Source organism: Lissotriton helveticus, chromosome 3_1 (assembly GCF_964261635.1).
Source record: "Lissotriton helveticus chromosome 3_1, aLisHel1.1, whole genome shotgun sequence".
Taxonomy (NCBI): Eukaryota; Metazoa; Chordata; class Amphibia; order Caudata; family Salamandridae; genus Lissotriton; species Lissotriton helveticus.
This window is the reverse complement of record NC_136061.1, coordinates 1738059998-1738084083: the sequence shown is the minus strand read 5'-3', so window position 1 is coordinate 1738084083 and position 24086 is coordinate 1738059998.

Sequence of the window (24086 nt, the reverse complement as noted above, 5' to 3'; positions counted from 1 at the left end):
GGGGATTGTTATCCACTTGGGGATGGAAGATTCTGATGATCATTGGGATGGTTTTCGCGATTCTCTTCTCATGTTGTCTCTGTGTACAGTGTGGCCCTGCCATATGTGGCCTTTGTGCTACTACGTGTGTGAGAAGACCTGTCTCGAGAGAAGACCTGAGTAATAGGATGATGCTCCAGCAGCATCTTGATGATCTGATGAATATTGACATCGACTCAGACGCAGACTGAGTGATTGCCTATGTAAGGGCAAAAGGAGGGTCTGTGGTTCTGTGAATTCTGAACCTGTTTTATAAATGGCATGGTTTCGTTACGAATTTGATATTAGCGAACCGTAACTAGTTAGTGCGGCAAGTACCAGTGTTTTCGTCATGTTAGACCGATAGATTCACTATGTATTTAGGGATTTTGTTTTGGACCCTTGGGTTCCATTTTGTGTGTGGCAGCCATTTTGTGGTTGCCCTCACATAGGCCAATGACTGTGGATGAACTAGTCTTTTTTAAGTACACGTACATCTTAGCTGCAGTTCGTGCTGACTTCTGCTTGACCTGAGTGAACTGGCCCTGTTGTCTGAAGCTGACCTTGTTGAACCAGTTCCTGCCCTTTAGCTGATCTAGATTAAGGATCAGAGCACAGGACGTCGTAAAACTTTTCGTGGAAAAACGATGGATTTGGGCCCAGATCTTTTGACTGGGGTGAATGTGTGACATTGATCCACATTCTGTCCATCATTGTTGTTTTTGCAGTAACCGCTCTAAGTGTACTGGGGATGCTCAGATGTGAGTCCCAGGCACTCCACACCACTGGAAGTAAGCTAGCCGGGCTGATGAGAGGTGTTACCTCGAAACCGGGCCGGCCCTCGGATGCTTGTTTCCGTTCTGGGAAGGACATGGCTTTTGTAGTTCGGACTGGACTGTTCCCATGGGGCACAGGGTCAGCGCTGATTTGCATATCGCCATTGTCTAACCCAGGGTGGTGTGGAGTGGAAAAACTATGGATTTGGGCCCAGATCTTTTGACTGGGGTGAATGTGTGACATTGATCCACATTCTGTCCATCATTGTTGTTTTTGCAGTAACCGCTCTAAGTGTACTGGGGATGCTCAGACGTGAGTCCCAGGCACTCCACACCACTGGAAGTAAGCTAGCCGGGCTGATGAGAGGTGTTACCTCGAAACCGGGCCGGTCCTCGGATGCTTGTTTCCGTTCTGGGAAGGACATGGCTTTTGTAGTTCGGACTGGACTGTTCCCATGGGGCACAGGGTCAGCGCTGATTTGCATATCGCCATTGTCTAACCCAGGGTGGTGTGGAGTGGAAAAACGATGGATTTGGGCCCAGATCTTTTGACTGGGGTGAATGTGTGACATTGATCCACATTCTGTCCATCATTGTTGTTTTTGCAGTAACCGCTCTAAGTGTACTGGGGATGCTCAGACGTGAGTCCCAGGCACTCCACACCACTGGAAGTAAGCTAGCCGGGCTGATGAGAGGTGTTACCTCGAAACCGGGCCGGTCCTCGGATGCTTGTTTCCGTTCTGGGAAGGACATGGCTTTTGTAGTTCGGACTGGACTGTTCCCATGGGGCACAGGGTCAGCGCTGATTTGCATATCGCCATTGTCTAACCCAGGGTGGTGTGGAGTGGAAAAACGATGGATTTGGGCCCAGATCTTTTGACTGGGGTGAATGTGTGACATTGATCCACATTCTGTCCATCATTGTTGTTTTTGCAGTAACCGCTCTAAGTGTACTGGGGATGCTCAGACGTGAGTCCCAGGCACTCCACACCACTGGAAGTAAGCTAGCTGGGCTGATGAGAGGTGTTACCTCGAAACCGGGCCGGTCCTCCGATGCTTGTTTCCGTTCTGGGAAGGACATGGCTTTTGTAGTTCGGACTGGACTGTTCCCATGGGGCACAGGGTCAGCGCTGATTTGCATATCGCCATTGTCTAACCCAGGGTGGTGTGGAGTGGAAAAACGATGGATTTGGGCCCAGATCTTTTGACTGGGGTGAATGTGTGACATTGATCCACATTCTGTCCATCATTGTTGTTTTTGTCGTAAAACTTTACTGCACACAAACATGCCTTATCTTACTTCTATCTGTTTTCTGTTCCTACTTTTATGGTCTATTTATGATATGGGTTGTGGTCCTTTTATTATGGGTTTGTCCGGCTTGTCTAAAGAAGAATGTTGGGTTTGTTCAGTGATTGATCATGGGCCGGACAACTGTAAAATGGGTTTGTCGTTATGCAATACTTATTGCTGTGGAAACATGTGATTGGTTAAACTGTAAACTAGGAATATTTGCCTGAAGCACAATGTTTGGCATAAAAAGGGATGACTTGCTTTGTAAAGTTGAGCAGTCTCCTGAGAACTCTTACCGTGATGATTTCTAGGACTTCTGTTACTGGCTGCTGCCAATAAATTTGATCTTTGACGCCACCTAGAAGCATTCCGTGTCTCTGTTTGCCAGGACAGGGGAATCCGAAGACATCGGGCGTGTCCCTGACGCCGCCGGTTCTGATTGACCCGGTTCTTCACACACCGATGCAGCAAAGGCAAAGGTGACCCTCAGCAGTGGTGCAACTGGGGCTGAATCTTTAAGCAACATGCAGAGTGGAGCTGCAGGTGCTCTTAGAAGCGGTGAAACAACAGCAAGGCCTCATTAACATGTAAATGGTCTTTTAAAGACCTGTGAAGTGCTCTGGTGCAGCTGTGTGTGTGCCCGGGAAGCTGTCTCATACCGGCTACCACACACAAGGGGGGAGGAGGGGCTGAAGCCCTTTGAGTCCAATGGGTGTTGCGCGCATGACCCTCAGTATCAATGCCATATCACCTAGACATCCTAAGACCAGGAGAATGGGGGCAGTTAACGGCCCCCAACCTACTGCACCCCCACGACTGCAGACACAAGTAAGTCTACCTGCTAAAGTGCCATGGTTCCAAGGAGATGTCAAAGGCTGTTGGATTGAAAAGACAGGGTAAATTAGAATATATTAAAGTAAATATAGAGAAAAAATATAACTAGTAGTTAACATTATAACAAATATTATTATTATTGATAATCATAATATTGTTACTAATAAAAATAATAATGATCATCACAGCAAAAGAGCACTCGCATTGCTTGTAGAAGTTCCTTTGTTGTGTTGGAAAAATGGGTCACGATATGAGGCAGTCAGAGAAGCTCAGGACTGCATTACAAGGCCGCCTCTGACGGTGCCTTAGAAGAATTTAACGTCATCACGTATCATCCCCCGCACACGGCACCAGTATTCACAAAGAAGGCAGCACGTGCAGCAGATGTGGCATAGACCAAAATATTTAAACTGTTCCTGAATGGGGAGAGAGAGGAAATGCAACTGGAGATAATGCCAAGAGTTTGTGTGGAGCGTGAGAATAAGAATATGCAGAAAATCGTATTGACTTCTGCAGGATGAATATCTACAGTGATCACTGCGATTTGGGAATTTAAACCTGGCCCCACAGGTTAAACACGGAACCGTGGAGCAGGTGCATTAACCTGATCTTCTAACTTGTTGTCTTCTTAAGTTTTTAAATAGGTAAACATGTCAGAAGTCTAGAAAGGAGACGGAGCTTTGTGTGGAGCAAGAGTCTGTGTCAATACAGGTTCCTGGTAGCTCGTGGGGGGTGGGCGTTGGTGGTGTTGTGTCCTGTTGGACACAGTTGAATGCCTTGCTAGCCACTCCCTTGAGGGCTACCCCACACACTCACCTACACCCATCCAACACGGGTGCTACCAATTAGGAGCCCTGCTAATAAAGGAGCCCGAGTGCACGTACTCGGGCCATTACCAGTAACTGCGATCACGGTGTTTGGTGTCTGTTTATTTCCTCAGCATGTGGGTCTAGAGCCCAGAGATATCACATTGGCGAGGAAGCGGGCCTGTCCCCGTGTGCCTGCTGTGGGGGCATGCGACGTTCCTGCTGGGCGGTTTGTGGCCGTGCCTCCACCGTGCTTCCTGCGGCGGTCTGCTGCAGGGAGGGTGCCTGTGAGTGCCTGCAGCTGTCGGCGGTACTGCAGGCGGGAGAGAAGCGACGGCTCGGCGAGGTCGGCCCAGAGGTGATCGTGGGCTCTGCGCTGTCGCTGCGGCCTTCTGCTGTGGAAGAGAGGTGTGCTGGCCCTGCATTGAGTGCAGTGGAGCTGCTGTGGCACCTCTAAAGTGCAGCTCAGAGTCCTGGCTGGTTCCGGTGCATGTTGGCTGGAAGCGCCAAGACAGGGTCAGAGCGGCGAATTCGCACTGCGAGTGGAGCTGTGTAGCCACCTGCCGTCACTGCCCGTATTCACTCCGTGACTCTTATCACTGCTGATATCCCCACATCGGTGTGGCGTCCTGCATGCGGCCTGCAAGGAGGAATGCTAGGAGCAAGCCACGCTGCATTAAAGGTACATGCAGATCCGAGGAGGGGGAAAATGGAAAGGCTCACCTTCTTAAGCCGCTGTGTCTAGCCGCGGTGGGGCGGTTGCATCGCGTCGCCCCCAGCTGAGTGAACGTCTCCCTGCTTGAGGGGGTGCCGGCAGGGACTTTCCAGTTTGGCTGTTCCTCCTTGAAGTAAGGAGGGTGCTGCACGATTACCGGAGTCAGCTGTGGGAAGTTTCCGTCTAGCGAAAAGGAAGTGTGGTGGGTGCGCCCGTAGCTGTGTTGCCTGTATGCGAGGAGGGTGCCGCAAGTGAAAAGGGGGGCCCTCGGCCCCCCCGCACGCATGGCGGCGCGGCGACCGTCTCCCCCCCTTTCCCCTCGTGTCATTCGACGGTGGGGGCGTGCCCTGGGGGCGCGGCCCACCGCCGATTGGCCGGCGCCCCTCCTGACCCGGATTCAATGGAGTGGTTCCGGGTCGGGGGGGGGCGGGCGATAGGAGGGGCCATCCGGCCCCTCGGGAATAAGAGGTAGGGAGCGCCCAGGAGACCCCCTTGTCCCTGGACGCTCCCTCGCTGAACGTTGTGCCCCGCGTTCGGGGTTTCTTTGTTTTGTAATCCCTTTTTTCCATTTCTTTTGCAGGTTGGATTCCGGGATTAGGAGGAGAACCAAGGACGCGAGGCGACAACATATATGTTTCTTTTGTTTTCCAGCCTGGGGAAGCGAAAAACAACGTCGTGAGGACAACGGCAGAGGAGTCAGCCGCAAGCCGCGTCTCGTGGTCGTCGTTGCTGCGCTGAGAGGGCAGGGAGCAGCTGCACAGTTTCTTCACTTTTGTCTTCCAGCTTGGGGGAATTGAAGACCACGTCCGTGAGGAACTACGGCATAGCCGCATAAAGCCAGCCGCCAGCCGCGTCGCGTGGACGCCATTGCGTTACGGCGGGAGCGTGGAACAGCCGCCTGAGTCTTTGTCAGGTATCGGGTCTGGGCGGTGGAGCGTGCGGGACCCCGCGGAAGAGTACGCGAAGGTCTGGTTTAGATTTAGAAACACGGGGAAGCGCATTCTAATCGCTGCGCGATTTAACTACTTTTGCCCACACAAGGGGAGGAGAGAAACTGCCGGTGTATATTTGGGGCCGGTAATTTGGCGCGCTTTCGAGCAGGCGGCAAACGAGGCCAGGGTGGGGCGTTTTTTGACATAAAACGAGAGCGGTAGGCTGGGAGATTCCTGGGAAATTGATCGAATTGGGGAGTTGATGTAACTGTTTTCTAGTACTCCACTGCATGTATAAGCTCACTGCTTGTTCGTAAAGGTGCGCAGAGGGCTCAATTGCATTCAAAACGATTTGGCTTTTCCTTGAATTTTGTTTAAGGATTCATATACCGGTTTAGGAATATTGTGAAAGGAAGGGGGGGAAGTATCATTCAGTAACTGTGGTAGGCGTATTGCATTGCCTGATCTAACCTAGTAATTGCTTAATCTGTACTTAAGATTATGATTAATTAGCCGTGTAATTACGTGTATATAGTGCCCATATAGGGTGTTTTACTAGCGCACATCTGCAGTGCGATCTGTCAGGGAGGGTCAAATATTCCTCTGTATTAAGACTAGGTTTCTCCTCATCTGCTCCTACTTTTTATACACGGTGTTAATATATTTCTCGATTCCAGGCTATTTTACAAACATTACCGGTACAAGTCACTCGCAGACAGGACGTGGTGGCATTCAGCACACAACGTGGTGTGGGGCGTGAACGCAGATCATCATCACCGGCGAGGACACGGGACTGATCGGTAAGAGGGGTACGGGGGGCTAGCATTCATCGCTCCTGGTGGCCGCCGGGTGGGTCTACATTAGGTTTACTCACCCCTTACATAAGCGGACAAGCCGCTAGTGTTGCGGTCGCCGTTGCATGGTGCTGAAAGCCCCCTGGTGACCCTCCATCTGAAAGGTACACACAGTTGACCTGTTGGGAAACTAAGAGAGTAGGCAGCGGGTGTTTTTGGGGTAAGCATCATGCCAGGTCCAAGGGGTGGAAAAAGGGGGTCCAACATGGAGGCTATGATGCGGGCTATGATGCGGGAGATGAGCGACATTAAGCAACAGCTAGGGAAAATTAAGGAGCGGGAAGCACAGTTGGATGACAGAGAGGGTGATGCACCGGGCCCATCCGGGAGACCGATCCGCAAGAGGGTGGCACCAGTGCCAAGAGGGGAATTTGTCACCCCGCAAGGGAAACCTAGGTCCAAAAGACCCAAGGATGCGGTCCCCACCCCAGGCCCAGTGGATCCGTTACCCGCCGCACCGCCGGCGGTGGTCCCACCCCCGCATGTGCCTACACCCATTGCCCCCGTGGTGCCGGTGCCGGCAGGTCAACCAGTAGACGCTGGGTCTGCTCCCGCACCGGTGCCCACAATCCCGGGGACAGGCTGGCCTCACCCGGCGCCCGCCCTGCCACCTGTGCCAGGACCACCGGGCATAACCCCAGTGGTACCTATTGTCCCGGGGGGTAATGTAGATTCGATGCCACCCGAATTGGTATCTCAGTTAACGGCCATGATGCCATGGCTCCAAAAAGGGGGAGCCTTCCCGAATTCTGCAGACCATGCAGCAGAGGCGGCAAGGTTTGTAGAGAAAATCAGATCGGCACCGGTCGCCGACAGTGTTGCATTGCCAATATCTTCTCCCCTTGCAGGTACAAGTGTTCCCCAGCCGGACGGAGTTAAAGGGCAGCCGCCCCCGGTGCCCGCACCTGGTAAGGAAGTGGCATTGCCGCTCTTGGGGGACGGTGTGATACCTTCCAGGAGCGAAAATCTAGCTCAGCATGTGTCATTAGCTGTGAAAGAAATGATTTGGGCGGATAAATACGTGTACATTTATTCTTTATTGTTGGATAATAGGGAAATGGAGCAGGCAAAAGCACTAAAAGAGTGGATGCTCCCAAGTGAATGGAGGGCGCAGTGTACTAGATTCAGGGTTGAGGAAAATCTCAATAATTGGATGCAAGCATGGGCTGTATTCACTGCAATTAAAGCTGAGCGTCCTCCAGATCTACAGGCTGCATTGGCATGCTACTCGAGCAGGATTGTGGGGTGGAGTCAACAGTATTCTGGGGAAGCATGGAAGGGTTATGATGTCAATTTTAGGAAGGCATTGGAATTCAATAGATCATTGCCATGGGACTCGGTAGATTCCATGGCTTGGCACAAACAGTTCTCTGACACTGCACCTCCCCCTCAGTTCGGTGCGGTCAAGGTGTTCACTAGACCGCAGCAGCCCTTTCGGCCCCCCCAAACGAGTGAGGTACCTGGGAAATTTAGGGCAGGTGGGCCAGAGAAAAAAGGGGTGTGCTGGGATTTTAATAGGCGCACCTGCACAAGGGCCGCGTGTAAGTTTAGACATGCATGTTCCTCCTGTGGGCACCCCTCTCATCCAGAAACTACCTGTAGGTCCAAGCAAGGTAACACAGGACAGAGGGGTAGGGGAAAGCCACTATAAGTCAGACAGGTTATGCCCCCCCACTCCAGTGGATGTTGTGGCAATGATTCCATGGTTGAACAGATACCCTGACCACAAATCGGCCACCCTACTCCATGAAGGTTTTTCTAAAGGTTTTAGGATCCCGGCCGGGGGATACACAGGCAGTGCGCACTGTAGAAATCAATTATCAGTCAAACACAATCCGGCTGTTGTGGCCGCCAAAATTGACAAGGAGCTTTCATTAGGCAGGATAGCTGGCCCTTTTCCTGAAGTGCCAGTACCCAATTTTGTGTGTTCCCCACTGGGAGTTGTCCCCAAGAAAGAGAAGGGGCAATTCAGATTGATTCATAACCTGTCAGCACCAAGGGGGGCGTCACTGAATGATGCCATTGACGAGGGTATCTGTAGTGTTAAGTACGCCTCTTTTGATCAGGCTGTTACCTTATTGCAGGCCGCGGGACCCGGGGCGCTGATGGCGAAATCAGACATAGAATCCGCCTTCCGCCTCCTCCCAGTCCACCCGGCGGACCAGCATCTTTTAGGTTTCACCTTTGGGGATAGGTTCTACATGGACAAATGCATGCCTATGGGTTGTTCTATTTCTTGCGCCTACTTTGAGATGTTTAGTTCCTTTCTTGAATGGGCCATGAGACAAGTGACGGGCCATCAAAGGGTCATGCATTACTTAGATGATTTCCTCTTCCTCGGTACAGCGGGATCTCAGGAGTGCGCACTGGCATTGCAGGAATTTTGCGTGCTCATGCGGGCTTTTGGGGTCCCGCTTGCGCCTGGGAAGACGGTGGGCCCGACCACCTGCTTAGAATTCCTTGGCATCGAGATTGACTCAATGGAGAGATGTTTTAGATTACCTAAGGACAAGGTGTGCAAATTCAAGACATCGCTACAGTTATGCCTCCGGAAGGAGAAGGTCACTTTGCAGCAATTACAGGAGGTGGTAGGGCAATTGAATTTCGCACTGAGAATCATCCCAATGGCTCGCCCCTTCTCTCGCTCCATCGCACACGCGATGAGGGGGCTGAGGGAAAAGCACCACCGCACGCGCCTATCGTCTGAAATTCGCCAGGATATGCTTATTTGGATGGCATTCCTGGAGGATTTTAACGGTAGGGTGGTCTGGCCCGGCCCGCTCACGACATCGGCGGAGTTGGGACTATGGACTGATGCGGCCGGTAGTGTGGGCTTTGGCGCCATCCTAGGGAATAGGTGGGTCGCTCAACAATGGCCAGAAGAATGGAAGACATGGGGTCTGATCAGCAACATTGGCTTCCTTGAACTCTTCCCAATATGGGTGGCACTGATGGTATGGCCCGAACACCTATGTAACCAATCAGTGGTGTTTTGGTCAGATAACATGACAGTGGTGGAATGTATCAATCAGCAGGGGGCGCGGTGTCCTTTCATACTTCGTCTGATCAAAGAAATTGTTCTGCGGTGCCTTAAACTGAATGCTAATTTTAGAGCCAAACATGTCCCTGGTGTTTTAAACAATGCGGCTGACTCCCTTTCTCGCTTCAAAATGCAGGTTTTCAGGGAACATCTTCCCACAGCAGACCCCTCGCCAGCACACTTCCCAGCAATACTTTGGCAGATTGGTGCCCCAGATTACAGGACCTCGTGGTCGCTAGCCTAGCCCCCAGGACCAAGACGGCTTACGAAGGGGCGTTTCTGTCTTATTGTTCTTTCTTGGGGCCACAGTGGGAAGTGCTTTGGGCGAAGGAGGATGGGTTTGCAGCCTATTTAGAATGGATGCACAAGGAGGGGCGCTCGGTGGCAGCGGCGACCAGACATAGGGCAGCAGTATCGTTCTTCGCTCAAGCTAGGGGCTTCCGGGATCCCACTAATACCTTTATGATACGTAAGGCTTTAAGGGGATGGCGCCGTATTCAGGGACACCAGAAGGATAAGAGGAAGCCCATGGGGTTGGCCCGGCTAACAGCCTTACTGGGCACGCTGGAGACTGTTTGTAACTCGGAGTGGGAAGTGCTTCTTTTTAAGGCGGCATTCTCCCTGGCATTCTATGGGGCGCTGAGAATTAGCGAACTGGTGACAGGTTCCAAGTCTGACCTACTAGGCGGCTTGCAGAAGGCTGGGGTGACGATAAGGGGTGACACCATGTGGGTGACTATCCAGAAATCAAAGACCGACCAAGAAGCTAGGGGTCACACCATAGTTCTGCAACGGGCCCCCGCCAACCCGTGCTGCCCGGTGAGGCACGTAGAATCACTCATTGGACTATTGGTAGGTTCAGCGGGCAGGGCATTGCTCTGTCACGCCGACGGGAGCCCCTTGACCAGGTATCAATTCAGGAGAGTGTTCGAAATAGGGGTTAGGAAAGCAGGTCTTGACCCTAGAGATTTTGGATCTCATTCCTTCAGGATTGGGGCAGCAACTGAGGCGGTGGCGGGGGGCCTCCCGGTGGAAAGAGTGAAGACAATTGGGAGATGGTCTTCAGATTGCTATAAACGTTATGTTCGGATTGACATGCTATGATTACTTGTCACTCACGCTTGGTCTCTTTCCGCTCTCTTACAGTTTCTCAGACCTGTTACGCAGGGGAGGAATTTGTCGTCGGGCACCGCCAATATTCATCGGCACGGAGCGGCGAACAGGAAACAACAAAGAACAATGTCTGGATTGTTGGTCATTCATATGTGAAGCGAGCAGAATGTGTCTTCCTGTCAGGTGACAAGAGGAAAAGGGCGGCACAACTAGGGTTGAACATCACGTTCTTTGGCAGAGGAGGGTTGTGTCTTCACGAGTTTAGGGGATTCTTCCAAGGGCTGTTAGCACGCCAGCAGTCTCCACCGTCAGTGGTGATACTTCACCTTGGGGAGAATGACTTGGCAACACTGGGCAGGCGCATCTTGATTGAGGAGATTATCTCAACAGCGGGTTGGATAGCTAGGACCTGCCCCGGGTGCACACTAGTATGGTCACAACTCATACCTCGACTTCAGTGGCGGGGGGGTCATTCGGTCAGGGCGTTGAATCACTCGGTAAAGAGGATCAACACACGGTTGGATAGGTTGTTTCGAACCCCCCTGTTACAGTCAATACCTCATGGGTGCATCTGGGGTCACAAGTATTACTTGAAGGACGGGGTTCATTTGACAGAAGAGGGTAATGTCCTATGGTCTGACAATATCTGGGCTTGGCTAGAGGGCTTTGAGAGGAGGAGTGTGTCCTTAGGCAGGGGCTAGAGGGGGAGGCCAGATCGTCGGTTAACAATGCTGGCCTGTGGCGGTAAGGTCATTATCGGTGAGCACATATTTGAGGTCTGAGGGGGCGGGCATCATCCTATGGAGGTTCCCGCCTGGGGGGAGGGGCCTGCGGGCCACTCCCAGTACTCCAGGGGCAAGGTAATATGCAAAGGAGCGCGGGTAGGAGTAGTTCACGCTTTCCTTAGGCTGGTAGCCACCCCGCGCGCGTGGACTCATGACGCCACCGGCGCAGAGTAAGGGCCCTCCTTTAGTGGGTAAATGGAGTTTAGGGCGTAGACCGGGCAACTCCCGGGGTAACACTGCGCATGCGCACTTCTAGGGGGGAGGCGCAGCTTGTAGGACCTGACACCGGTAGTGACCCTGCCATATGGCCAGAAATGTACAAAAATCAAGTGTAGGATGTTTAGTTTAAGCTAGGAACAACATGTATTAGAGTTTTGTTAAGGTCAGGCTCTCAAACTTGTTGATAACAATTGTATAACTGAATGTCCTGCTGATTTTTGTATTCATTGTTGATTATGCAATTAAAACCTTTTTTAATTTCATACTTTAATAAATACGGCCGGGCGACTAGCGCCCGCCTTCCAAAAAGTAAAACACGTCTCGTGTCCACGTTCCTGGGTGTTGGGTGCCGGATTGGGGGGGAGGCGGCAGCTAGTCGCTGACCATGTGAAAAGGGGGGGCCCTCGGCCCCCCCGCACGCATGGCGGCGCGGCGACCGTCTCCCCCCCTTTCCCCTCGTGTCATTCGACGGTGGGGGCGTGCCCTGGGGGCGCGGCCCACCGCCGATTGGCCGGCGCCCCTCCTGACCCGGATTCAATGGAGTGGTTCCGGGTCGGGGGGGGGCGGGCGATAGGAGGGGCCATCCGGCCCCTCGGGAATAAGAGGTAGGGAGCGCCCAGGAGACCCCCTTGTCCCTGGACGCTCCCTCGCTGAACGTTGTACCCCGCGTTCGGGGCTTCTTTGTTTCCCACCCACCATCCCTTGGTACAAAGTTTAAGCAGCGTTATGTCCGGTTTAATGATAAGTTTCAAAGGTATGGACCACGGGAGAGAGTAGGCTGTTGGTGTATTTTGTGATCTGTTGTTTAGGAATTTTTTCCCCTTTGTAGAAAAATGATGTGTGAAGTGAACTGTATTTGAAGCTATGTGCTTTAGGCCTTTTTTCCCTTTTTAGCTATACGTTGATATTGTGATTTTGAGTAACATGAGTGAACCGAATTGTAATTTAATGCCATGTGTCGTTAGGCCTTTTTTCCCTTTTAGCTATACGTGGATACTGTTATTTATTAGCCAGTGTAGTTGTCCTTTAGAATTTTTTCCATAGGTCGTCGTATTTATTAGGTATGGGGCATGCGGTAAGGTCATTATCGGTGAGCACATATTTGAGGTCTGAGGGGGCGGGCATCATCCTATGGAGGTTCCCGCCCGGGGGGAGGGGCCTGCGGGCCACTCCCAGTACTCCAGGGGCAAGGTAATATGCAAAGGAGCGCGGGTAGGAGTAGTTCACGCTTTCCTTAGGCTGGTAGCCACCCCGCGCGCGTGGACTCATGACGCCACCGGCGCAGAGTAAGGGCCCTCCTTTAGTGGGTAAATGGAGTTTAGGGCGTAGACCGGGCAACTCCCGGGGTAACACTGCGCATGCGCACTTCTAGGGGGGAGGCGCAGCTTGTAGGACCTGACACCGGTAGTGACCCTGCCATATGGCCAGAAATGTACAAAAATCAAGTGTAGGATGTTTAGTTTAAGCTAGGAACAACATGTATTAGAGTTTTGTTAAGGTCAGGCTCTCAAACTTGTTGATAACAATTGTATAACTGAATGTCCTGCTGATTTTTGTATTCATTGTTGATTATGCAATTAAAACCTTTTTTAATTTCATACTTTAATAAATACGGCCGGGCGACTAGCGCCCGCCTTCCAAAAAGTAAAACACGTCTCGTGTCCACGTTCCTGGGTGTTGGGTGCCGGATTGGGGGGGAGGCGGCAGCTAGTCGCTGACCATGTTACAGAGGCCGCAGCTGTGGGTGGTTGCCGTCCATGCGCTGACATCTCCAAGGCAGGCCGTTCGTTGTCAGAGCAGGCATCCTCACCTGTATGAAGTTCTGCAACTGACACAGCATTGCTTTCGGGAGTTCCGTCGCAGCATGAGAACTGCTGTAGCCCGAACAATGGCACGTGAGCCCCGTCTGTCAACGTTTGTGCATATGTGTATATATATATACACCTGCTGGTGAATTCTGAAAATGATTTGGCAGTGTCTTTAATTTTCAATGTTCCTGACAGTGGCTTTGGACGAGATGCTTTCAGATCTCTAAAGATATGTAGCACGGAGCGAGCAGCTGTTTTCTCTTTCTGGTGGCACCATCATTTATTCGAACTTTTGAGCTTGGTGGCAAAGGTTGTGCTCCTTTACAGGTCCATTAAGAAAACGTGTCAAAGTGAAACTGAACAGCTTTGTGAACTTTATTGACAAACTTGATGACATGCTTGGGAACCTCAGATCCAAGAAATGCAGTAGCCCGAGTTTTATGAATAAAGTAACTGAGTTTTAAAGAGGCCGCAGACTTTGACCGCTCACACTGCTATACCGAGCTATAGCTAAAGAGCTTCCCTTGCATGAGCCACATACCTATATGTATCCACTCTGCACCAAAGCCAGTTTATGTGTCGTGCTTCGATGAAGAACTGCTCTTAGAAGAGCCTTCACTTCCAACAAGGACAGCTCTGGCACTATTTCCTGGAAATGTTCTATCCTGGCCATTCATGCAAAACAAGGTGCAGCATGTTGTTTAAAGTTCACGGAGTGGGGGCAATGATGTGCAGCACGTAGAACATTGCCATTATGTCCGCTGGAAGTAACGGTACAATGCTGTTTGCTTGAAGGTTATCTGTGTCTTTCTGTGAGATACACATACTTGTTCCCAGAAGCTTTGCATACCCGTGGTGGCAGTAGTGTTAAGGGAACAGGCTGAAGGGACTAGCATGAATCTTGCTCCTATGGACTTGTGCATGTGTAGCAGTTGAAGAGACCTGCCATGCCTGCAGGCTTCATCTTCACTAGCACAAGGGTAATGACGAAGACAGCGAAAGGTGTGCTGGCTACCTGCAGAGGAGGAGATGCCCCGCTACATCCTGTGTGAGCCACACACTCTGTGTATCTATCAGTAAACTGCTACATGACTGTTGGACTGGTTGTGTTACTGCTGTGACAGGTTACTCCTCCTGAAGGGGAACATCCTTTACAACGCGGATGTTACCCCGCAGTGCAGTTACGACGCGTCTTTTACAACGCAAGTCGTTACTACGACTTGCACTGGATGGCGTTGTGGGATAAGGAATCTTGTAATTTTATATTCCAACACCTTCCCTACTGTTACGGGGACTGGTGTTGGAATATAAAATTATAAGATTCCGAAATCCGCACCCTCCAACGCAAATCGTTGTAACGACTTGCGTTGTAAAATCTGCGATGTAAAGTACCACGTTGAAAACAACCGCGTTGTACTGACACACATCCCCTCCTGAATGCTGTTGTGGCCTATGGCAGTACAAACGGCGCCACCTAGTGGGGAGTGGCGAGGCCTCGTGTTTCTGCACACTGTCTGTAGTCTGGATGTGTACTACTGAGAGGTCCTACACTGCCACAGCCACTAACGGATGAGAAGGGTGTTGTGAAAGGCTGCTGAGAAAGGCACAATGGTAGAGAATACTTTTTTCAGCCTCCACTTTTAAGGAGATACCAAGCACGCTGGTCTAGATTAAAGCCACCAGGCATATGGTTCAGATGTAGGAGGGAGTTGTGAAGATTTCATAATGGCGAAGCGACTCCAGGAGGGGAAAGACTGGAAAAGAATGCTTTGGTTGAGGACTGTTTAAGAGTGATACCAGTTCCTTGTATTACATGATTCAGTCTATCGGCCCGTGCCTGGAAAAGAAAAGGATTGATTCTGATGGGGTTTCACGTTATGAGTACATAGTAAAGTGCACAACGGCCTGGATTGGTGCATGTGGAATCAATTAGTTTACTTTCTTACATTGCCACATTGTTGAGGATGAGGGCATATGCCTCTGGTGGCACGTGGCCACTGCTGAAAGAGAGCCATGGAGATTCCCATGTTCTTAGTGGCATGTTGTCACACCTGTAAATGAGAAGGGAGTCATGCAGCTCCACAAAGATCCCGAGTTGCCGGAATACTTTATTAAAGAGAAGATGGGTATGGAAGGCACTGCAGACTGCAGATTGAATCCTATTTTCACTGTCCTCTTTGAGCTGGCTGGCGCATCCTGGACGCCTCCCAGTCCTATTGACAGGACCAGACCAGGGAGTGGTCTGTAACGGGAGAAGATGCGGAATCCTAAGGATGTGACGGAGTGAGCAGGAGTCCCCTGTGAGTTTCCGTGGCCTGTCGCCACATTTTAGGGCATGTATATAAAGGGCATGCATTGCGTGGCCTGTCGCCACTTTTTACGAGTTATTTCATGGCTGCCATCCCATGATTAGCCATGTGCATCAGTACCATGTAGGGGGCATTAAATGACATGAGTGGAATCCTGCACCATGTACCGATCCAGTTGTCTAGCTGGCATACATCCTGTCCTGGTGGTGTGTGCATGTTTTTCCAGGTTACATCTACCCTTGAAGTTGCGCGAGTGACTAGGCGGAGGCTCCGAGATGGTCTTGCGGCTGTCTAGATGTGAACACGTGCAGACCCAGTGCAGCCCATAGGCGGTCCCGTGGCAACTCATTTAAAGGGCCTCCCCGAGCGTGAGTGATGGATATTACTTTGCCCCACCAGTGGATTTCCAAGGTTGTCGTCAATAAATTAATGTGCTTACAATGGGTTTCACTCAGTCTCCCGATGCACCCATGTATGAACTGGACAATATCAATTGTCTCACAGCAAGAGTACGCTGGACTGACTAACAAAATGTTGGGGAACTGTAAGTTAACTGATGCAAAGCTGAAGGGGCGGACTTCATCAGCACTGTGTCTGTTTCCAGATATACCTGGTTAAAATATGGACACATGCCAAGATGCCCGGGTGCTTCCAGCTGCACCATTCCACCGCTGTCCTGCACTGTGAGACATTTAGTTGTTTTTACTTGTTTTTCCATTCCTTCCCATAGGTTGGATTTTTGTTTGTTGTTTTTGTTTTTCATATGATTTGGGGGGAATGTTGTGTCCTGTTGGACACAGTTGAATGCCTTGCTAGCCACTCCCTTCAGGGCTGACCCACACACTCACCTACACCCATCCAACACAGGTGCTACCAATTAGGAGCCCTGTTAATAAAGGAGCCCGAGTGCACGTACTTGGGGCCATTACCAGTAACTGCTATCACGGTGTTTGGTGTCTGTTTATTTCCTCAGCATGAGGGCCTGGAGCCCACAGATATCACAGGCGGGAGGGGGGATAGAAAAGGCTTCACTGCCAGCGGCAGAGTAAGATGTCCTGTTAACTCCAAGTCAATGCAAGGGGTGCGAACCTTTCAATATCATTCAGCTTTACGCAAAACAAGAAAAACATCCTACTTTCAAAGTGGACCTTTAATCTTTAGATACATGTAAGATTAGAACACTTTTCATCACTAGGTCTGCATAAAGTTGAGAACGTTTTTTCCTCCAGGCATGTAAGGAGTTTAGGAAGAAGAGAACCCCTCCTCTCTAAGCCTAGATAGTATGAAAGATCATTTCACCTTTAGGTCCTGAAAATAACTAGAGAATCCTTCACCACCAGGTCAACGAAAGACTAAGAAAACCTTTCACTCTAGTTCTGGATAAAACAAAAAAAACGTTCACCTCTAAGTCTACATACATTAATATAACTCGTCGCCTCTAGGTCATCATAAATCTAAAAGACCTCTGTTTTTCAGATATGAGTAGGGCTATGTTCATTTAATTGCAATGGTTTACCTCACACGATGCTTCTCTAGACTGCTTTCAGGCCAAGGCCACATGTCATCACAAGAACCTCTCACCTTTAGATCCAAGTAAGATTAGAAAACTTTTCATCACTAGGTCTGCATAAAGATGAGAACTGTTTTGCCTCACCGAACCTTTCATTTCTAAGTCTAGGTAGTATGAAAGAACCTTTCACCTCTAAGTCTAGTTATAGGTAGAGAATCCTTCACTAGCAGGTCAACTACAAAATAAATATTCAAATTGTTTTAGCTGTTCTGTAACTGAGCCTCCTTGTGCTCCATAGGACTTTGTTTCTTGTATTAATCCTGATATTTCACAAGCTTGTTCAGATGTATACACTCTAGTATCAGCACAATTTTCATGATATTCGAGATTGCTTCAAAAGACATTGGGCCAGATGTAGGTAAATGCCATTTACCGATTCATAAATACCGACTCATACCGAATCGGTATTCCTGAATCGGTAAATGGTATGTAGGTAAAAAATCGGTAAAAGATACCGACTCGGTCTGAGTCGGAAACCCAAATCGGCAACCACCGATTCGGAAAAATCCGAATCGGTAAATACCGAGTCGGTGATAGGCATGCACCCCTATGGGCCACATGGCCCATAGGAATGAATGGGAGTCACCGAATCGGAGAAATCCGAGGCGGAAAAAAACGACTCGGTATTTACCGATTCTGTATTTACCGAATCGGGATTTTGAAAAACGCCATGTGAGCCTGCCAACCAATCAGGGACAACCTACACACCCCACAACCAAGGCCCTGTGATTCCAACCAATGAGAGTGAAGCACCCCACCCCAGCACCTGGGTGTGGCCACACCCATGAAGGTGGAAACCAACAGAACAAACAAATCTTCAGAGGTGAGAGGAGCACAGCATCCAGAGGCAAGCAGAGTGACAGAATGGAGGTACAGGAAGGCCAAAAGGAAGGCCAAAAGGAAGGTTGTGAGCGAAAAAGGAAGACAAAGTTCAGCCAAGAGGAACTACAGGTGGCTGTGGAAGAGATAGTAGCCCACTATCCAAAAATTTTTGGGAGGCAGTCTCTGCATGTTGCAGAGACTGTGAAAAGGAACACTTGGATAGCAATTCAAGCTAAGGTCAATGCCATAGGTGTCACCCACCGGGATATAGAGGACATCAAGAAGAGGTGGTACGACCTGCGAATTGTGACAAAGAAGAAGATTGCTGGGCAGAAAAAGGATGCTGGTCTGACTGGAGGTGGCAGGAGCAAAGCACCCAAACTTACACCGATAGAGGAGCTAGTGGAAAGCACCATGGAGGCAGAATGCATCCATGGGATTGGAGACCTGGATAGCACAGCGAAAGCAACCAAAAAACAAGGTAAGAGGCATGTTCCCACATCCACCCCCACCAACCCCAACCCCTACCCCACTGTGTACACTCATCACACTGCAGATGAGCTCATACTCACTGACAGCAATGCATCATGGTAGACGTAGTCATGTAAACAGAGATGCAAGGTGTGCAGACCATTTTATTGAGAGACACACACACATGAACAACAACATTGACCCTATGTCAATTTGTTTCTACAGGAGAGTCCTCACGCAGTTCTGTTCCACCGAGGGAGGACAGTGCAGCAGCAACTAAGAAAGGGGATAAAGCAAAGAGGAAAAGTTGTGAGAGTGCAGTTGAAGGAGGAGACGATCACACCCAGGAGCCATCAACTCCTGTCCGAGCCACAACACCTGTCCCACTGTCCCCTCTGTTGTTGCGGATCACCTGAGCTCACAAACACACCCATACCAATGTCCAGAGGGTCCTTGCCGGGAGGGGAAAGTAGGCATGTGGAGCCCCCGCATAGGATCCTGCAGACCTCTGAATCAGAGGGTGAGGAAGGTGTGCCCCAAAATAGTGCAACAGTGGCTGGCAGGCCAAGACCAACAATTCCAGCAGCAGGCGCTGCACACACCAGTGTCCTTGGCAGGAGGGCACGTGAGGGTGGGGAGGGCCAGGAAGGGGGGAGCGTCTTCTGCGGCCTGGAGGGCACAATGGTAAAAGTCCAGCGCCAGCAGGCCAAATCAATGCAAGCCATGCATAGGCAGGTCCGTTGTATGAACACCAAAATGTCCAACATGGACAAGGGCATAAGCCAAATGGCATCTAGCCTGGAGCAAATGGCAGAAGGGATCACAGACATTTCGACATACTTGGGAGTCCTGTCGGACAAGTTAGACAGGGATCATGTCCAGCGTGCCAAGGAACATCAGTACATGCGCCAACATACTAAGGCCATGAACAGGTTTGCTAACAATACAGCTCTCCTCTGCAGACGCTCAATTTCTATGCAGGAAGCATTAGTGCACTGCTGCACAGACTTAACACGGGGCATGGGTAGAGTGACCTCTGCGGTGGAGCAGATGCTGAACTCCAACACAGTCAATGCTGGTGACACGGGTGTGGAGGAGACTGAGGGGTCAACCAGCAGGAGTGGCTCTAGTACACCTGTACAGGAGGTGCGCAGGAGCGGGAGGCACAACCAAGCTGAGTCAGGCACCAGCAGGGAATTGGAAGGTCAGGCATCAAAATCCCGCAATGTAGTGCGAGGACGCAAGCACTGATCTATGTGGGAGATTGACTCTACTGCACACAGTGACTGGAACTGAGAAGGTGCAGCCAGTGACATTCACGTACATTCATGGATCCTCTTCAGTTGTTACAATGATGATGTAGTGCTGATTAAACTACACATGTCATGTAGTAAACCTGTGTATGTGTCATAATTTACCTAGAAATAGCGTTGTGTTATATCTGTCCGTCTCATTCTACCATCTAGTGCTGCTGGTCCTGGTGCCTGGGGCTCTGCACGTTCTTGGTCGTCATCTATGTCCTCATGATGGGTCATCTCAACCTCTGTGCCTTCCTTGGTAGCAAGATTATGCAAGATGGCACAGGTCACTATTATTTTGCAACACAGGATGGGGGTGTACTGTCGCGCACCTCCACTTTTGTGGAGGCACCGGAACCTGCTCTTCAGGAGTCCAAAAGTTCTCTCCACTACATTGCGGGTGGACCTGTGTGCCACATTGTATCGCCTTTCCTGGTCTGTTGTTTGGGTTCAGGTACGGTGTCAGCACAAAGGAACGCAGGGCATATGCACTGTCACCTGGGAGTGAACAAGAGGTACATGAGTTACATTCACATTGCACATTTAGATGAGGTCTACTTGAGGGTGTGTACAACTTTTTTACCTAGAAGATATCCATCTCCAAAATCTCCATTCAATAGCCTGGTGTATATTCCGCTGTTCTGGAATATGTAGGAGTCATGCGTGCTGCCAGGGAATTTGGCAACTATGTCTGTGATGATGTTCCCTGCATTGCATATCACCTGCACGTTGATGGAGTGCGTCATCTTACGGTTTCGGTATATGTGTTCGGTGGCTGCAGGTGGGCATAGGGGAATGTGGGTGCCATCGATGCAGCCTATCACATGCGGGAAGTGTGCCAGTACATAGAAGTCTGTTTTAGTTTTGGCAAGTTCCGCAGGTGTGTCAGGGAACTGTATGTAGTGTCCCATTCTGTGAGTCATGACATCCAGGAATTTCCTGAAGAAACGGGACAGACAGCTCTGGGATACACCTCCTACTGCAGCTATCACACTCTGGTAGCTCCCAGAGGCAAGCAGGTGTATGCTACACAGCACCTGGACATGGGGAGGGATGGCGTGGGCCCTGGGTGTTGGATGATCCAGGTATGGGTGCAGGTCCCTTATTAGGTCCATGATGGTCCTGGGGTGCAGCCTGTACCTCTGGAGTATCTCAGGCTCAGTCAATTGGAACAGAGTGATCCTCTGCCTGTATACCTGCTCCTCCCTTTGCCATACCCTCTGACCTGCAGCCTGTAGTCTTCTCCTCCTCGCAATCACATAGAGTGCCGCCATTTTGCCAACAGTGTTGCATTTTGGGCCCTTTTTATAGCCTGCACCTGGTTACCACCTGCTTTCAGTCCATGGTAATTACCGACTCTTAAATACCGATTTTTGGTGAAATCGGTATTTTTTCCCTTTCCTACATCTCGATGGGCATTTTTTCCGATTTCTTATTTACCGATTCGGTAAATAAGGACTCGGTAAATAAGGTGTCGGGGAATACCGACTCGGTAAATATGTTATCGGTAAATACAGAATCGGTATTTTACCGACTCATATTTTCCGATTCGGTACTTTTTAGACACCTACATCCCGTTTTCTAATTACCGGTCGGTAAGGGCCGATTTTACCGATTTTGGGCCGTTACCGACCGGTATTCGCCTACCTACATCTGGCCCATTATGTGTGGGTGCAGATTACTGATTTGACAGAAAAAGCAATTAAGGTAATTCAATGTATAGTGCACTCATATTTTTATAGTATTGTAAGTTTTTTTTCTAAATAAATCTCTTTGTGTACTGCGTTGAACCGTAATCTGTCAAACACACGTTAGCTGATTCACAAAAAAACCTAAGCAACAAAGGTTGATTGGAAACACCGCACACTACTGGTGAATATATCAATGCAGCATCCTCAAGTTTTCAAACATTTATGCAATTACACAGCAATTTTGTTAATATGCAATGATACATATAAAAAAACATTCAACCAAACTATCTAATACATTTAAGAATCCTATCCAACTACAGAACTATTGTGTCATTGACAGTGATATCTTGGAAATGTCAATGGAGAAACTTCGCCCAATGCATTACCGGATAAACTGTCCCTTCCTTGGGGCCAACTGGAAAAAAAATGGAGGAACAAGGGTGGAATTAACCAAGTACATACCAACACAACATCTCAAAAAAAGCATCAAATGCATGCAACATCTGTAATATTGTTTCTACAAGTCAGTTCAAGCAAAGAATAAAATGAAACCAAGAAGATTCCTAGGTGTTTTGTGCTCAAAAGTAGAAAAATTGCACCCAAAAATGCCCTGTTTAGTGTTAGTTGAACCAACTCCCGAAAGTGGTGTGAGGAGATGAAAATTAAAACTTCTTGCTAATAAACAACAAAATATTCTCTTTTTACATTGTGGATTTCCTCATCCATTTCACGAAGTGTGCGAGAAAGTGCCTCAATCAGTAAACTTATAAGATCCGATGAATGAAGAATCCCTTGTGGTCTTACATCTTAGGATGGCCATCAAACCTATGTTATTTAGATTCTTATATAATGAAAGCTTCATGGAAAAAATGGTTTGCCGTACTTAACAAATGTTCATTGGATCTTACACTTTTGAAACTGAAAAGTATTTCTATTAAAAAATGTACTTAACATGTTGCGAATATCTTGGCCTTAAAACTAAATCCTGAGCAAAGCATAGTTTTATAAAATTGGTGTGGATCTCTTTTTTGAATCCTGTGACATTTATTGGTCGCTGTGTGCACAACAAATGTCTTAGACTCCTCTGTGTTCGGCCTAAGGCTGCTTGCCCAAACTACCACAAATAGAGCACTTTGGGTTTGCATTGAGCCCTGTACTCTTCTGGGGGAATCTCTGAACTCCGTGCTAGGTATAACCACATAGTGGTATACCATGTACAGAGCCAGCATCCTACACCAGGGTCACAACTCAAGACAAGAACATTTCATTGGTTTGTTGATGTAAGATTTAGGAACCTCATAGTTCTAGCTCTATGTAAGAGTTAGATGACTTTGAGTCCAGCAATCAATCAAATCAGCTTTATTTGGCTGGCATGCCGTCATAAAAGTATGAAATAAAAACAGTGAAGCAATATACCAGAGACCAATCATAAAACTACTCCTACATATGCAACTATAATGACCTTGAGTCTTCACGTATGGTTATGGAAATATTCACTCTAGTTGACACAATCCTAGCCCACTCATTACAGGCTCAACAATACATATCTGTGTCAGTGGTCTCTGGTACATTTAGTAGTTCACCTTTGTTGTCTCTGGCCAGTTGCTGGTGACAGAGCTTTTGTGAACAGCACTTTACATGAGGCCAAGAAACAAAATGGATAGTGTTGTATACTGTTCTCCTCGCCTAGAGGCCTGGAAGGTGGTCTGAGGCCCATCCCATATGGAGTGTGAGGAGCCCTACGTGGCAGTGCTGGTATTATTGCAGCCGGATACACTCCGGCGTAATGACATTTCAGTGCTGCATGAATCTAACGTTGTATGGTTGAGTCCTCCTATTTGTTGACTACCCCCTCAGCAGACAAATTAACATCAACACAAAATGAGGTGTGTTTGCTAAACCAAGCCTTGAAACAGAGACTTCGCACATGCTGCCCTTTGTCCAGCAGAAGGCATTTCCTTACAGGCAAAATACTTCACTGAGAGGGTGAGAATTAGGGAAAGAGTGGAAGGATTGTAGAGCTATGGGGATTGGGACTACATGCATGAGGGAATGGAAGACAAGAAATGAAAAACAAGAGTGTCGGGAAGGAGGGAGCCAGAGGGGACGAGACAGGGCTGGGTGTTAAGAAATGCAACCACGCCTCTGGTGCAAGGATTTTGTAACCGGTACCAACTTACCATGGCACTGGGGCCACTTTTCTGATTTGGGGGCATTTCAGCAATTCCTGATGGTGGCCCCCCGAGGCAGCTGATTAGCCTTTTCCCGGAACCAGGTCAGTCAGAAGGGAAGGGAGAAAAGAAGCGGAAGCCAATGGTTGAAGTACATAGATAAGTATGAGAATGGTGATCCTGAGTGCAATGGGGAGGGTTTAGTGAGTGCGGGGAGTGGCAGAGATGTGGCCAAATAGAACAAAATATACTGTGATAATTTTGTTGGCCTTTTAACTTCACATCAATACATATACAGTATAACACGCAGCTTACCAGTTAAAGTAATCAGTGAAAAAAAACATTTTTAAGTCTTGCAGTTGGTTAATGATATCACTGCAAGATGTATTTGTGTGTAACTAAAGACTCACAGAACTAAATCCTAGGTGAAGCAGTTGGGAATAGTGACGTTTATTGACCCTTGACTCTGCCACCAGGTAGTTCGCCCCCCTCAGCCGCCACACGGTCCTCCTGTGCCGCTGTCCGCTGCCGCCACCCGCTGTGACCAGGATCGCTGCCTGAGT